Source organism: Bombina bombina, chromosome 4 (genome assembly GCF_027579735.1).
Source record: "Bombina bombina isolate aBomBom1 chromosome 4, aBomBom1.pri, whole genome shotgun sequence".
NCBI lineage: Eukaryota > Metazoa > Chordata > Amphibia > Anura > Bombinatoridae > Bombina > Bombina bombina.
In genome coordinates, this window is record NC_069502.1 from 756,198,392 (window position 1) to 756,214,518 (window position 16,127).

At 41.3% G+C, this 16,127-nt stretch overlaps 1 protein-coding gene across 2 annotated transcripts in view; it reads right to left on the reverse strand.

Annotated features, from left to right (window-relative positions):
* Positions 1-16,127, reverse strand: part of CNST (consortin, connexin sorting protein) — a 405,923-nt gene that overhangs the window by 242,500 nt on the left and 147,296 nt on the right. The window lies entirely within an intron of this gene.

Genomic DNA, 16,127 nt, shown 5'->3' on the forward strand with positions numbered 1-16,127 from the left:
TCAAAAAGCTATAGCTAAAGCAGCTTAAATGGATACTAAACCCAAATTTTCTCTTTACTGATTCAGATAGCGCATGCAATTCTAAGCAACTTTCTAATTTACTCCTATTATCAATTTTTCTTCGTTCTCTTGCAATCTTTATTTAAAAAGCAGGAATGTAAAGTTTAGGTGCCGGACCATTTTTGGTTCAGGACCTGGGTTATACCTACAATGGGCTGGCTCCTAAGTTTTACATTCCTGCTTTTTAAATAAAGATAGCAAAAGAACAAAGAAAAATTGATAATAGGAGTAAATTAGAAAGTCTCTTAAAAAATGCATGCTCTATCTAAATCAGTAAAGAAGAAAAAATAGGTTTAGTATCCATTTAAATTTATACTGAATAACTAAAGTTACTGCACTAAACATAAATCCCTAAAAGAAACATTTATAACACAAAAAGGCATTCCTCACTTAACCTCTTACCGACGTTAGGATGATCCATGCTGTCCTAAAAACACTGTGCCGTAACAACGTTAAGAAGTTGTTTGGCCCCTTTTGCCCCCCTAAAACCTGCTTGGATCTGATGCAGGGACTTGCCAGACAACACAGGCAGTCCCCCAGGAGAAAATCAGTGTAGTTGGAGTCACATAAGTGCAGTGACAGGCAGTCACTGATACAATGTGACAGCCAATTATTGGATTCATTGGCTGTTTGCATATCCCTCTACCTCTCTCTTTATTTAGTATGATCTGAGGCGAGAGAGGCAGAGATCACTCCAACAAAGTGTACCAAACAGTTATATACATCTGTCATAAAAAAAGAAAGAAAAAGAAAAAAAAAACATAATTTATGCTTACCTGATAAATTTATTTCTCTTGTGATGTATCGAGTCCACGGATTCATCCTTACTTGTGGGATATTTTCTTCCCCTACAGGAAGTGGCAGAGAGAGCACCCACAGCAGAGCTGCCTATATAGCTCCCCCTTTAGCTGCACCCCCCAGTCATTCGACCGAAGGATAGGAAGAAAAAGGAGAAACTATAGGGTGCAGTGGTGACTGAAAGTTTAAAAATAAAAATATATATGCCTGTCTTAATAAACAGGGTGGGCCGTGGACTCGATACATCACAAGAGAAATAAATTTATCAGGTAAGCATAAATTATGTTTTCTCTTGTAAGATGTATCGAGTCCACGGATTCATCCTTACTAGTGGGATACCAATACCAAAGTTTTAGGACACGGATGAAGGGAGGGACAAGACAGGGACCTTAAACGGAAGGCAGCACTGCTTGTAAAACCTTTCTCCCAAAAATAGCCTCAGAAGAAGCAAAAAAGTATCGAATTTGTAAAATTTGGCAAAAGTATGAAGCGAAGACCAAGTCGCCGCCTTACAAATCTGTTCAACAGAAGCCTCATTATTAAAAGCCCATGTGGAAGCCACAGCTCTAGTAGAATGAGCAGTAATCCTTTCAGGAGGCTGCCATCCAGCAGACTCATAGGCTAAACGGATGATGCTTTTCAGTCAAAAGGAAAGAGAAGTAGCCGTAGGCCTTTGACCTCTCCACTTACCAGAATAAACAACAAACAAAGAAGATGTTTGATGGAAATCCTTAGTTGCTTGTAAGTAGAATTTTAAAGCCCGAACCACATCAAGATTGTGTAACAGACATACCCTTCTTTGATGAAGGATTAGGACACAAAGAAGGAACCACAATCTCTTGATTGATATTCTTATTAGAAACAACCTTAGGAAGAAACCCAGGTTTGGTATGTAAAACCACCTTATCTGCATGGAAAACTTGGTAAGGGGAATCACATTGTAAAGCAGATAGCTCAGAAACTCTGAGTTTCTGAGCTATAAAAGCTTAATATCCATGGAATGCATAGGTTTAAACGGAACACCTTAAAGAACATTAAGAACTAAGTTTAGGCTCCATGGCGGAGCAACAGGTTTAAATACAGGCTTGATTCTGACCAAAGCCTGACTAAATGCTTGAACGTCTGGGACAAATGCCAGATGTTTGTGAAGTAGAATAGACAAAGCAGATATTTGACCTTTAAGAGAACTAGCAGATAATCCCTTCTCCAAACCTTCTTGGAGAAAAGACAGTATTCTAGGAATCATAATCTTACTCCATGAGTAACCCTTGGATTCACACCAATATTTGCGCCAAATCTTATGATAAATCTTCCTGGTGTCAGGATTTCTATAGCCTGAATCAGGGTATCAATGAGCGATTCAGAGAAACCACGCTTTGATAAAATCATGCGTTCAATCTCCAAGCAGTCAGACGCAGAGAAAGGTCCCGCCTCATTGGCAGAGTCCACGGTGGAACCGAGGACATGTCCTCTAGGTCTGCATACCAAGTCCTGCGTGGCCACGCAGGAGCTATCAGAATTACCGAAGCTCTCTCCTGCTTGATTCTGGCAACCAGACGTGGAAGGAGAGGAAACGGTGGAAATACATAAGCCAGATTGAAGGACCAAGGCACTGCTAGAGCATCTATCAGTACCGCCTTGGGATTCCAGGACCTGGACCCGTAACGAGGAAGTTTAGCATTCTGACGAGACGCCATCAGATCCAATTCTGGTGTGCTCCAATCAGCTGGGCGAATCAGCTGGGCGAATACCTCCTGAATCAGCTGGGCGAATACCTCCGGATGTAGCTCCCACTCCCCCGGATGAAGAGTCTGACAACTTAGAAAATCCGCCTCCCAGTTCTCTACTCCTGGGTTGTGGCTTGCTGAGAAATGGCAAGAGTGATCCTCTGCCCACCAAATTATTTTGGTTACCTCCATCATCGCTAGAGAACTCCTTGTTCCTCCCTGATGATTGATATAAGCTACAGTCGTGATGTTGAACGACTGAAACCTGATGAATTTGGCCGCAGCAAGCCGAGACCACGCCTGAAGCGCATTGAAAATCGCTTTCAGTTCTAAATTGTTTATCGGGAGGAGAGCTTCCTCCCAAGACCATAAGCCCTGTGTTTTCAGGGAGTTCCAGACTGCACCTCAGCCTAACAGGCTAGCATCTGTCGCTACAATGAGCCACTCTGGCCTGCGGAAGCACATTCCCTGAGACTGGTGGCCCTGAGACAACCACCAGAGAAGAGAATCTCTGGTCTCCTGGTCCAGATGAAGTTGAGGAGATAAGTCTGCATAATCCCCATTCCACTGTTTGAGCATGCATAGTTGCAGTGGTCTGAGGTGTAGACGAGCAAAAGGAACTATGTCCATTGCCGCTACCATCCGATTACCTTCATACACTGAGCCACTGATGGCCGAGGAATGGACTGAAGAGCTCGGAAAGTGGATAAGAGTTTTAACTTTCTGACCTCAGTCAGAAATATTTTAATTTCTACCAAGTCTATCAGAGTCCCTAGGAAGGAAACTCTTGTAAGAGGGAAGAGAGAACTCTTTTTTATGTTCACCTTCCACCCGTGAGATGTCAGAAAAGCCAACACGATGTCTGTGTGAGACTTGGCTAGCTGTAAAGTCGAAGCCTGAATTAAGATGTTGTCTAGATAAGGCGCCACTGCTATGCCCCGTGGTCGTAGAACCGCCAGAAGGGACCCTAGCACTTTTGTGAAAATTCTGGGAGCCGTGGCCAACCCGAAGGGAAGGGCCACAAACTGGTAATGCCTGTCCAGAAAGGCAAATCTGAGGAATTGATGATGATCTCTGTGAATAGGGATGTGTAGATACGCATCCTTTAAGTCCACGGTAGTCATATATTGACCCTCCTGGATAAGAGGTAGAATAGTCCGAATAGTCTCCATCTTGAATGATGGAACTTTGAGGAACTTGTTTAGAATTTTGAGATCCAAGATTGATCTGAAAGTTCCCTCTTTCTTGGGAACCACAAACAGGTTTGAATAAAACCCTAGCCCTTGTTCCTCCTTTGGGACTGGGCGAATCACCCCCATGGTATGTAGGTCTTCTACACAGCGTAAGAACGCCTCTCTCTTTGTCTGGTTTACAGACAATCGAGAAATGAGAAATCTCCCCCTTGGAAGGGAGCCTTTGAATTCCAGAAGGTATCCCTGGGACACAATTTCTAAAGCCCAGGGATCCTGAACATCTCTCGCCCAAGCCTGAGCAAAGAGAGAGAGAGTCTGCCCCCTACTAGATCTGGTCCCGGATCGGGGGCTACCCCTTCATGCTGTCTTAGAGGCAGCTGCAGGCTTCTTGGCTTGTTTACCCTTGTTCCAAGCCTGGTTAGGTCTCCAGACTGACTTGGATTGGGCTAAATTTCCCTCTTGCTTTGTAGCAGAGGAAGCTGAAGCGGGAGCACTCTTAAAGTTCCGAAAGGAACGAAAATTATTTTGTTGGCCCTCATCTTATTTGATCTATCCTGAGGGAGGGCATGACCCTTCCCTCCAGTAATGTCTGAAATAATCTCTTTCAGTTCAGTCCCGAATAGGGTCTTACCTTTGAAAGGAATGTTCAAAAGTTTAGATTTAGATGACACATCAGCAGACCAGTACTTAAGCCATAACGCACTACGTGCTAAAATGGAAAAATCTGAATTCTTTGCCGCTAATTTAGCCAGTTGAAAAGCGGCATCTGTAATAAAAGAATTAGCCAACTTAAGTGCCTTAATTATGTCCATAATTTCCTCTAATGGAGTCTCCATTTGAAGAGCCTCTTCTAGAGCCTCAAACCAGAAAGCAGCTGCAGTCGTTACAGGAACAATGCACGCAATAGGTTGGAGAGAAAAACCTTGATGAACAAAAATTTTCTTCAGGAGACCCTCTAAATTTTTATCCATAGGATCTTTGAAAGCACAATTGTCCTCTATAGGTATAGTTGTATGTGTAGACAGAGTAGAAATAGCTCCCTCCACCTTAGGAACTGTCTGCCATGAGTCCCTTATGGTATCAGATATGGGAAACATTTTCTTAAAAACAGGAGGGGGAGTGAACGGAATACCTGGTCTATCCCACTCCTTAGCAATAATATTCACAATTCTCTTAGGGACTGGAAAAACATCAGTGTAAACAGGAACCTCTAAGTATCTATCCATTTTACACAATTTCTCTGGGACCACTATAGGGTCACAATCATCTAGAGTTGCTAATACCTCCCTAAGCAATAAGCGGAGGTATTCAAGCTTAAATTTAAAGGCCGTCATATCAGAATCTGTCTGAGGAAGCGTCTTTCCTGAATCAGAAATTTCTCCCTCAGATAACAAATCCCTCGCCCCTTCAGAGCATTGTGAGGGTATATCAGAAACAGCTACTAAAGCGTGAGACGGCTCAGCATTTTTCCTTAACCCAGAGCTGTCCCGCTTTCCTTGTAAACCAGGCAGTTTGGACAAAACCTCAGTGACGGTTGTATTCATAACTGTGGCCATGTCTTGTAAAGTAAATGAATGTGACGCACTAGAGGTACTTGGCGTCACTTGTGTGGGCGTTACTGGTTGTGACACTTGGGGAGAGCTAGATGGCGAACCCTCATTTACTTCTGACTGAGAATCATCTATTGCTCTATTTTTAAGTGCTAATATATGTTCTTTATAATTTATAGACATATCAGTACATTTGGGACACATTCTAAGAGGGGGTTCCACAATGGCATCCGCCGTGATTGGTGGAAGGCCGGAATCGTCATTTCTGACGTCGGCAGAGGCTTGTGACGAGCGGAGGAAGAGCTGGAGCGGCTTGCAGAGAGAAAAGGTAAGTATTTTAACAAAAGCAGTGAAATTTAAATTTTGATGAATGAAAGTGCCCATGTTTTAATAGGATTATTAAAAACTGGGCACTGATACATCAAAATTTACATTCACTTTAAGTGACAGTTTTTGTAGGACGTACCCTGTATGTCCTTGGTCCTTAAGGGGTTAAAGGGATAGTCTAGTAGTCAAAATTCAACTTTCATGATTCAGATAGAGCATGTAATTTTATGCAACTTTACTCCTAGCTTTGTAGCCAGCCCATTTTTGGTTCAGAACCTGGGTACCGCTTCCTGATTTGTGTTTAAATGTAGCCATCAATCAGCAGGTGCTACCCAGGTTTCTGAACCAAAAATGTGCCGGCTCCTAAGCTTACATTCAACTAAAGATTCCAAGAGATCGAAGAAAAATTGATAATAGGAGTAAATTAGAAAGTTGCTCAAAATTGCATGCTCTAACTCGTGAACGTTTCATTTTGACTAGACTATCCCTTTAAGTCCCAGTGCCTCAGTTTGTAACATACATTGGGTATATAAGTTGGGTTCTTTGCAGAGCATGTTATAATATATCTTAGGTTTCTCTCAGCCATGCACTACTGTAAACTACATGGAGTACCTTTCAGCTCATGTAAAGTTGCTTTCCTTCAAGCTCATGGTGAAAGATACATTTGATTTCCTTTCAACTCATGTTGTTGCATGAGAGGAAACCAACTTAGCCTACATGTCACCAACTGCTAAATCTCATAAATGACTATTGGGTCATTCATCTGTTCCCTTAACCACCTGTCTCTCACCAGCTGAACCATAACATTTATATCTGTTCTAGTAAACACTGCCAAACCAAATAAAAAGGATTTAAAAAATTGACTTCAATTTGCTGGTCCCCTGTATCATGTGACAGTCATTAGCAAATTACAGACTCATATACTGTACGTATAGAAATTAATTCCTACACATGCTCAGTTGTACGTACACACATGTACGTGATTAATCGTGCAGCCCTACTATAGATGTAGATATATTGGAGCTAAGCTTTTGTGATACCATCCCTAAAACAAACAGACCAACTTGACATTAATTCTGACCAAAAAAATCATATTTTACCAATTTCTCTGTTACTGTATAGCTAATACAAACTCTTGCAATATTACATACACATTGTCAGCCATATGTTAATAATGATGAAAACAGATCTGGCATAATGTGCTAAATACACTCTTAGGTACCTGACTGTTAAAAAAAAACATAACAGAAATAACAAACAACTATGTCATCATTTTTTATTGCAGAAGCAGATCTCCAGTGTAATTACTTTTTAAAAACAGGGTATGTGTGACAAATTTAAAAACAAGTACAGTATGTGTCTGTTGAGATCACATTAAGCACAACCTGTGTCCATGTGGCAGGTTTGAAGAAACTATCCCTGATATGTCAAATAATAATTTACCTTAGGCAAGTTATGTTCAGCTTGTATAGCCTTGCAATAGAGATCTTGGCTTCTTAGAGAATCAATTCAATAATTCACAGTACACCTGTGAGAAAACATTTGTTTCATAGCTTAAAGGGACATGACTTTCTTTCTGTTCCATCTCTCCCAGGCAGCATTGTTATTGCTTAAAAAGATAGATAATCCCTTTATTACCCATTCCCCAGTTTTGCATAACCAACACTGTTATATTAATACAATTTTTACCTCTGATTACCTTGTATCTAAGCCTCTGCAGACTGCCTCCTTATCTCAGTTCTTTTGACAGACTTGCATTTTAACCAATCAGTGCTGACTCCTAGGTAACTCCACATTATCTATAATTCACACAGGAACTAACACCCTCTAGTTGTGAAAAACTGTCAAATGAATTCCGATAAGAGGCTGCCTTCAAGGTCTTAGAAATTTGCATATGGGCCTACCTAGGTTTAGCTTTCAACAAATACCAAGAGAACAAAGAAAATTTGATGATTAAAGTAAATTGGAAAGTTGTTAAAATTGCATGCCCTATCTGAATCATGAAAATTTAATTTTGACTAGACTGTCCCTTTAATCAAAAAGACTGATGAGCATTCAGATGAAAAGAGAGATTATGATTTTTGTACTGTTTGCAGTACTTAAATGGCCATTTAATACAGTAGCATTGCATAATCCACAAATGCACAATAAAAGACCATGTAAAAGCACTTACTGCATCAAAGTCTGCATCCATACCCTGCCGCCCACTGTATTATTTGACATCCATCAGCCAATCACAAACTCGTATACATATACACTAAACTCTTGCACATGCTCAGTAGGATCTGGTGCCTCAAAGTGTGCATATACAAAAGACTAAACACAAATTGATAATCCGGCTTGTCGCCCTGTGGCGCCCGATTTCCCGTACACTATTTGCTGAGAGGTGGAAACATCACCTCTTAGCAAAATAGCGTTCTGCCGTGGGCTGCCTGAGCAGCTCAGTGGGGCGAACGCTTGAAACAAATAAAAGGAGATTTCAGTATGAAGTATGTTATACTTCATGAATGAAAGTCCCCACTCCCCTTTATTTGTTCCAATGGTTAATCTTAGCATTTCACAAACGCTAGGATTGACTTTCACTTTAAAGTCAAGAAAAAGCTTTCTTGTGTGTGCTTGCACTTGCATAAAATAACAAAAAATATCTTTTATGGTATCCTTAGCCGATATGTATTTCCTGTCCGTAAAAGCATACTAAGGTTGGCTCAGAAGTATGCACATGTTTAACACTAAATGGCAACAGTGTTTGCAACAGGTTTGTTACAATGTTATAACTATAGTAACTAAGTTAGGTGCACTCTCTTGAGGATGTGTCAATATGCTGTCATTGAAAGGAATAACGTTTCAGTTAAAGGGGCAGTGTACTCTAAAATGGATTTTCCAGACATCCATGTCTTATCTATTTCTCTATACACAAATGCCTCTGTATCTTATCTCTTTGTCTATACACAAAGGCTGAGAGGGAGATGATCTAAAGCTCTCCACAGTGGTGAGACTATCTAATAAGCCTCACCAGTGATGCGTGGTCCTTCAAAAATGTTTTAGGACACATTTTAGCTTGATGACCGTTTATCTGGCAATGCAGGGTTCTAGATGTGACTGAGAGACACCTACAATAATATGCAATGCTCAAAATAAGCTGCTAAAGATTTTGTGTGATTTCGCTCCATGCCAGCGAGTTTTTGATCTTCAAGCACTTAGAGAGAACAATTGAAAATGAACATTTTAGTAAATATCTCTCCCACCCCCATAGGGCTGCTGCTGATTCTTATTTACATAGCATTTCTTTAGGGCAAGGGTGGGCAAGACGTAGATCGCGGTCTACCAGTGGACCGCAAGTGACTTTTGAGATTGACCGCCTGTAAGATTTCAAAAGATTTAAGATTTCATAATAAGAGAAAGATTTCTCACACATCTATGGTGGCGAGGCTCTTCACTCAAAATCTAGAATTCTATATAGAATCTAGATTCTGAGTGAAGAGCCTCACATCTGTAGATGTGTGAGAAACATTTCTCTTATGCAGACTTTTGAAATCGGCTATGACTCAAAGTCTATGACGGCGGTATGGGCACTGTACTTTAGCATGCACGACGCGGCTGTTAGCTGAACTCGCTGCCCTAGCTTTGGTTACAGGACCAGCCCCCTAATCAACCAGACATGGCATCCAGCCAATAAAATAACTTTGTAGAATTATTCTCGAGCCATCTTGATTGTCAGACTACTTATCATACACAGCTTGGTACACAGATAAGGTTGCTTGACGGTCCTAGTGTGGCGTAAAAAGAGAGCTCTCGCAGTAAGACAGAGCGCGGCTGTATTTTTAAAGAGCGTGGCTGATTTTTAAAGCTGTATTTTTTGTGGCAAAAATACAAATTGCAGCCAGCAGGTCCTATTTGTGGCAAAAATACAATTTGCAGCCAGCAGGTCCTATTTGTGGCAAAAATACAATTTGCAGCCAGCAGGTCCTATTTGTGGCAAAAATACAATTTGCAGACAGCAGGTCCTATTTGTGGCAAAAATACAAATTGCAGCCAGCAGGTCCTATTTGTGGCAAAAATTAAATTTGCAGCCAGCAGGTCCTATTTGTGGCAAAAATTAAATTTGCAGCCAGCAGGTCCTATTTGTAGCAAAAATACAATTTTCAGCCAGCAGGTCCTATTTGTAGCAAAACAAACTGTGTGTGCTGGACTATTATTTGTGTTGTTTAAAAAAATACATTATTGTAATTATTATGATCAAGACAGTTTTTTTTTTTTTTTTTGTTAGGTGACCACGTCACGTGGAATAAAATTATAGGTAGCCCTTGCCTTACAAAAGTCTGCCCACCCCTGCTTTAGAGAATACCTAGGTATCTTTTCAACACAGAGTATTATGGGAGCAAAGCAAATTTGATAATAGTAAACTGGAAACTTTTTTTTTTAAAATGGCATGCTTTGTCTAAATCCCCAAAGAAAACAATTGGGTTTCATATCCCTTTAAATGGGAGAACATTTTATATACATTACATACATCCCTTTAAAGGGACAGGAAAATAAAAAAGAAACTGGATAGAGCTTGGAATTTTAAATAATATTACAATTTAATTATACAATAAATTTTGCTTCGTTCTCTTGGTATACTTTGTTAAAGAGTAATCCTAGGTGAGGTCAGGAGCGTGCACGTGTGTTTAGCCATCTGGCAACAGTGTCTGCAACATTGTTTATAGTAATGTTATACATAGTTACAAAGACTGCTGCCATTGACTGTTATAGACATGTGCACACTCCTACAAGCCTACCTAGGTTTAGTCTTTAAGAATACCAAAAGAACAAAAAATTGATAACAGAAGTAAATTGGAAAGTCATTTAAAATTGTATGCTCTATCTGAATATGAAAAGTAGTTTAATTTGGACTTTACTGTCCCTTTAAGGATAATTCAAAATAAGATACCAATATAAGGAAGTACATTTGATAACAGAATTCAACTGGAATATTTTAAATTTTGACGTCAATGTCACTTTAATTATATTGATTAGCTACAACTGAGTTCAAATCAGTAGGAAGAAAACAGAGTTTTAATTTTACAGGAATTAAAAGACCAGTACATTTGCATAATCAACAAATGCATGATAAAAAGTCAATGCAATAGCACTTAGTCTGAAACTAAAATGAGTAGTACATTTTTCTGACAAATTTATGTCTAATTCTACTCTTCCTGTATCATGTGACAGCCATCAGCCAATCACAAATGCATGTATGTTCTGTGAATTCTTGGTGACTTTAAGGGACACTGTAACCAAAATTTTTCTTTTGTGATTCAGATTGAGCATGAAATTTTAAGCAACTTTCTAATTTACTCCTATTTTCAATTTTTCTTCGTTCTCTTGCTATCATTATTTGAAAAAGAAGGCATCTAAGCTTTTTTTTGGTTTCAGTACTCTGGACAGCACTTTTTTATTGGTGGATGAATTTATCCACCAATCAGCAAGGACAACCCAGGTTGTTCACCAAAAATGGGCCGGCATCTAAACTTACATTCTTGCATTTCAAATAAAGATACCAAGAGAATAAAGAAAATCTGATAATAGGAGTACATTAGAAAGTTGCTTAAAATTTCATGCTCAATCTGAATCACGAAAGAAAATTTTTGGTTACAGTGTCCCTTTAAGAAACAAAATTTTTGCTTACCTGATAAATTTATTTCCGGATATGGTGAGTCCACAGCGTCTTCAATTATTGTTGGGAATATCATTCCTGGCCAGTAGGAGGAGGCAAAGAGCACCACAGCCAAGCTGTTAAATATCACTCCTCTTCCCACAAACCCCAGGCATTCCACCGAACGTAAATGGAGAAAAAGGAGTAACACAAGGTGTAGAGGTGCCTGAGGTTTAGTAAAAAAAAAAAACGGTCTTAAAATAAAGGGGCGGGGCCGTGGAATCACCATATCCAGAAATAAATAAATGTATCAGGTTAGCATAAATTTTGTTTTCTTTCCTAAGAGATGAGTCCACGGCGTCCTTAATTACTGTTGGGAACCAATACCCAAGCTAGAGGACACGAAAGACTAGGGAGGGACAAGACAGGTAGACCTAAACAGAAGGCACCACCGCTTGAAGAACCTTCCTCCCAAAAAGAAGCCTCAGCCGAGGCAAAAGTATCAAATTTATAAAATTTGGAAAAAGTATTGAGAGAAGACCAAGTTGTAGCCTTGCAAATCTGTTCCACAGAAGCTTCATTTTCAAAGGCCCAAGAGGAAGAAACAGCCCTAGTGGAATGAGCTGTAATTCTCTCAGGAGGCTGCTGTCCAGCAGTCTCATAGGCTAAACGAATTAAACTTCTCAACCAGAAAGAAGTAGCAGTAGCTTTCTGACCTTTACTATTCACAGAAAAACAGACAAAGAGGGCAGAGGACTGGTGAAAATCCTGTCGCCTGAAGGTAGAATTTCAGAGCACACACACAACATCCAAGTTGTGCAACAAACGTTCCTTATGAGAAGAAGGATTAAGACATAGAGAAGGAACAACAATTTCCTGATTAATATTTCTATCAGGACCAACTTTAGGAAGGAAACCAAACTTAGTACGAAGAACCGCCTTATCGGCATGAAAGATAAGGTAAGGCGACTCACACTGCAAAACCTAGAGTTCCCGAAACTCTCCAAGCAAAAGAGATAGCAATAAGAAACAAAACATTCCAAGATAACAACTCCAAGCAGTCAGCTTCAGAGAAACGAGATTTGGATGAAGGAAGGGACCCTGAAGTAGAAGGTTCTTCCTCAGAGGCAGTTTCCAAGGTGGGAGACATGACATCTCCACTAGGTCTGCATACTAGATCCTGCGAGGCCACGCAAGGGCTATTAGAATCACTGACGCTCTTTCCTGTTTGATACGAGCAATGACTCGGGGCAGGAGAGCAAACAGAGGACTCCGTTATGCCTGCCTGAAATCCCAAGGGACCGCCAGAGCATCTATCAGAGTGGCCTGTGGATCCCTTGACCTTGAACCGTACCGTGGAAGCTTGGCATTCTGCTGAGACGCCATCAAATTCTGTTCCGGCACCCCCCATATGAGGGTTAAGCTGGAAAACACCACCGGATGGAGATCCCACTCCCCGGGATGAAAAGTCTGTCTGCTCAGAGAATCCGCTTCCCAATTGTCCACTCCTGGAATGTGGATGGCAGATAGAAAGCAATTGTGAGGTTCCGCCCACTGAATAATCCAAGCCACCTCTTTCATTGCTAAAGAACTCCAAGTTCCTCCCTGGTAGTTGAGGTAAGCCACTGAGGTTATGTTGTCTGACTGGAACTTGATAAACTGGGCTATGGACAACTGAGGCCAAGCCATCAGAGCATTGAAAATCGCTCTCAACTCCAAAATTGTTTATAGGGAGAGCAGACTCCTCTCAAGTCCAGAGTCCCTGCGCCTTTAACGAGTCCCAAACTGCTCCCCAGCCCAGCAGGCTGGTGTCCGTAGTCACAGTCAGCCAGGAAGGTCTCCGAAAGCATATTTCCTGAGACAGATATTCCTGAGAAAGCCACCATGGAAGAGAGTTTGTCGACTGATCTAGCTCTATCTTTTGGAACAGATCCGCATGGTCCCCGTTCCATTGACTGAGCATGCATAACTGCAGAGCTCTCAAATTGAATCGAGCAAAGGGAATGATGTCCATGGAAGCAACCATCAGACCAATTACCTCCATACATTGAGCCACTGATGGCCGAACAGTAGACTGCAGAGAGAGGCAAGAGGAAAGAATTTTTGCCTTTCTGACCTGCATCAAAAATATCTTCATCGATAGGGAATCTAATATGGTCCCTAAGAAAACCACCCTTGTAGCTGGAACAAGGGAACTCTTTTCCAGATTCACTTTCCATCCGTGGGAACGAAGAAAAAACAACAAGATCTCTGGATGAGACTTTGCTTGTTGAAAAGATGGCGCCTGAACCAGAATGTCATCCAGATAGGGCGCCACAGCAATTCCCTGAGCCCTGACCACTGCCAAGAGAGCCCCCTGAACCTTTGAGAAAAATCTGGGAGCTGTGGCAAGGCCAAATGGAAGAGCTACAAACTGAAAGGGTTTGTCTAAAAAGGCAAATCTCGGAAATTTGTGATGATCCCTGTGAATGGGAACATAAAAAGGTACGCATCCTTCAGGTTTATGGTCGTCACTAAAGGAAGAATGGAACGGATCGTTTCCATCTTGAAGGATGGTACTCTGAGAAATTTCTTTAGACACTTCAGGTCAAAAATAGGTCGGAAAGTTCACTCTTTTTTGGGAACCACAAACAGATAGGAATAGAAACCTAATCCCTGTTCTTGGACTGGAACTGTTACACCCAGGAAGAAGAGATCCTGCACACTTTTCAAGAACGCCTCTCTTTTTATCTGGTCTGCAGATAACCTTGAGAGGTGGAACCTGCCCCTGGAAGGAAAAGTTTTGAACTCCAACTTGTAACCCTGAGATACAATGTCCACAGCCATTGTACCCATGCTTGGTAAAAATGAGAAAGTCTGCCTCCCACTTGATCTGCTCCCGAATCGGGGGCAAACCCTTCATGCTGATTTAGAGTCAGCTGCAAGCTTCTTTCTTTGCTTCCCCTTGTTCCAAGACTGACTGGGTTTCCAAGAAGGCTTGGGTTCCTGCTTGGCAGAGGAAGGGGAAGACTTACCTCTGAAGTTACGAAAGGAACAATATTTACTTTGATGTCCTTTCGGTCTATTCTTCTTATCTTGAGGAAGAAAAGACCCTTTTCCACTCGTGATTTCAGAAATAATTTCTGTCAGGCCAGGTCCAAACAAGGTCTTACCCTTGTAAGGAATCACCAAAAGCTTGGACTTAGATGAAACATCCGCTGACCAAGATTTCAGCCACAAAGCTCTGCACGCTAATACAGCGAAACTGGAGATTTTGGCTCCCAATTTGATAACCTGCAATGAAGCATCAGTAATAAAGGAAATGACTAACTTAAGAGCCTTAAACCTGTCTTGGATCTCCTCCAAGTGAGTCTCTACCTGAAGAGACTCAGACAAAGCGTCGAACCAATATGCTGCCACACTTGTCACAGTGGCAATACACACTGCAGGTTGCTATTTGAGACCTTGATGAACATATATTTTTTTCAAATAAGCCTCCAACTTCTTGTCTATTGGATCCTTAAAAGAGCAAATATCCTCAATAGGAATAATAATTCTCTTAGCCAGGGTAGAACTGGCCCCTTCCACTTTGGGCACTGTTTTCCACGACTCCTTAATGGAGTCAGTAACAGGAAACATCTTTTAAAGACAGAAGACGGGGAAAAAGGAATCCCAGGTCTCTCCTATTCTTGTGCAATAATTTCCATAGCCTGGTCTGGCACAGGAAACACCTCCACAGAGGAAAAAACATCAAAGTATTTATTGAGTTTACTAGATTTCCTAGGGTTGACAGCGACAGGGGTATCGGAGTCGTCCAGGGTAGCCAAAACCTCCTTTAACAGGACACTGAGGTGTTCAAGTTTAAATCTGAAGGATACCACTTCAGCATCAGATGAAGGAATTAAACTGTCTGAATCCGAGATCTCACCCTCAGAGGCTACTGATGTATCCTCTTCCTCAGACTCATGAGGAAGTGCAACCTGAGTAGCAGATAATGAAACAGAAACCTTACTTTCTGACTCTCTAAATTTCCTCTTGCGTTTTCCCTTTTATATTGGAAAAGCAGATAACGCTGCCGATACCGCAGAAGATACCTGCACAGCAAAATCTGCAGGCAAATACACTCCGCCAGGAGATTGAGAAGAACTGCAGGACACTGTATGTGACGCTAAATAGGCTTGGGGCGTTTGAGGAGAAAGCTGTGGCATAGCCCGGAAAGCATCATCCTGAGAGACATTAGGCTCATTAAAAAGTCTGTCTTTAAACTTTAGAGCCTTTTTAACACTTGAGGAACAAAATTGCATGGGGGCAACAATTTGGGCCTCTAAACATAATAGACAAGAGTTTAAAGGAGCAGCCTCCTTCTCCAATTCGACAATAGACATTGCAGAAAACTCCAATAACTAAAAAAAAGTTTGAGTACTGTGCAATATAACGCTCCGGAAAACAACTAGCCCCCAAGGAAACCTCTACACCTCAACAGGCTGAGGCACTCCTACCTGCCCTCCAGATAACAAATTATGCTTACCTGATAATTTAATTTCCATCGAGGAGAGGAGAGTCCACGGCTTCATTCATTACTGTTGGGAATTATGAACCTGGCCACCAGGAGGAGGCAAAGACACCCCAGTCAAAGGCTTAAATACCTCCCCACTCCCCTCATCCCCCATTCATTCTGCAGAGGGAACAAGGAACAGTAGGAGAAATATCAGGGTATAAATGGTGCCAGAAGATTAACTAAATTTAGGTCCGCCCCTCGGAAATACGGGCGGGAGCCGGGACTCTCCTCCCCTCAATGGAAATGAAATTATCAGGTAAGCATAATTTATGTTTTTCATCTAAAGGGGAGGAGAGTCCA